This window comes from Triticum dicoccoides, chromosome 6A (genome assembly GCF_002162155.2).
Source record: "Triticum dicoccoides isolate Atlit2015 ecotype Zavitan chromosome 6A, WEW_v2.0, whole genome shotgun sequence".
NCBI classification, from domain to species: domain Eukaryota; kingdom Viridiplantae; phylum Streptophyta; class Magnoliopsida; order Poales; family Poaceae; genus Triticum; species Triticum dicoccoides.
The window spans coordinates 42,179,528-42,181,447 of NC_041390.1; positions in this window are offsets into that span (position 1 = coordinate 42,179,528).

Consider the following 1,920-nt stretch of genomic DNA (forward strand, 5'->3'; position numbering starts at 1 on the left):
TGAGATCTTCATCCAATCAAGCTGATCTTACTTGCGGCCATCATACACATCTCCTACATTTATAACGACACAACTAGCCCTGCCAAGGAAACGATGGATCCTTATTGTCTGGCTCGAAAAAACCGTTGCTTCTCGATGAAAAAGCAAGATCTTAATCGAATCAAGTTGGCCTTACTTGCGGTTAACTTAGCACATCTCCTACAATTATAATGACACAATTAGCTCTGCCAATGAAATGATGGATCCTTATTGTCTGGCTCGAAACAACCGTTGCATCTTTCTGATGAAAAGAAAGATTTTCATTGAATCAAGCTGGCCTTACTTGCGGCCAGCATAGCACATCTCCTACATTTATAATGACACAACTAGCCCTATCAAAGAAATGATGGGTCCTTATTGTCTAGCTCAAAACAACTGTTGCATGATTTCGATGAAAAATGAGCTCTTCATCGAAACAAGTTGGTCTTACTTGCGGCCATCGTAGCATAACTCCTACATTTATGACAGTGTCATCAACGCCCCCCTCCTTGATGCACCTTACCGAAGAACCATATCATAAAGCTAACATAACTGAAAGAAAAAGATAGACAAACACACGTTATACCTTTTGGACAAAAAAGTGAAATCTTTATCGAATCAAGCGAGCCTTACTTACGACCAGCATGGCATAACTCATAGAGTTATGACGACACAACTAAGAACATGGTGGATTCTTATTGTCCGCCTTGTAGTAAGCGTTAAAACCTTTTCGACCATACGTGAGATATCCGCCCAATCAAGCTGGCCTTACTGGCCTTACTGGCGGCCAACGTATCACAACCCCTACATTTATAATGATACAGCTAATCCTGCCAACCCCTACATTTTTAAATTGTCTGGCTGGAAACAATTGTTGCATCTTTTCGATGAAAACGAGATCTTCATCGAATCAAGCTGGCCTTACTTGCGACCACCATAGGATAACCCATACATTTATTATGATGTCATCACCAACGTCATCCTCCTTGATGCACCTTATGGAAGTACCGTACCATCAAGCTAACATAGAAGATCTTTAGTGACAACAAGCGCAAGAAAAAGGTAGACAAACACATATTATACCTTTTCAACAACAAAAATATGAAATCTTTATCGAATCAAGCGAGCCTTACTTACGGCCAGCATGGCACAACTCATACATTTACGATACAACCAAGAACACGATGGATTCTTACTGCCCGCCTCGTAGTAAGTGTTACAATCTTTTCAGCCACACGTAAGATCTCTGTCCAATCAAGCTGGCCTTACTGGCGACCAGCTTATCACAACCCCTACATTTACGACGATACAGCTAGCCCTGCCAAGGATACATGGCGGATTCTTACCGTTCGCCTCGTAGCAAGCGTTACAACCTCTTCGACGGCACGTGAGATCTCCGCGCAATTAAACTGGCCTTACTGGCGACCAACGTAGCACAACCCCACATTTATGACGATACAGCTAACCCTAGCAAGGATACACGATGGATTCATACCATCAGCCTCGGGAATCGGACTAGAAATCTACACGCAATCAACTGTTTGCACTACCTAGCCAGTAAGAACTTTTATATTTCCCTACAAACAAAAAAGAAGTTTTATATTTTTTGCTCAAGTAACATTTGTCCAAAACTCGTGAATGAATAAGCTTGCACGCGGGATTAGCCATGAAATTAATTATGGGGCGGGCGTGATGATGGCTGCCGGGGCCGGGCAGGAGCGGGCGGTAATAAAGAAGGAAATGATGCGCGCGCACACCGTGTCCACCCCCACCCACCCCACCCCACCCACCGTTCTCTCTCTCCCTCTTCTTCTCCCTCGGCGAGCAGAGGGTGGGAGACCAGGCTAAGCGGAGGCATCCCAGCGATTCGGCGCGGAGACCGCTTCCTCGGCCGCACCCCCG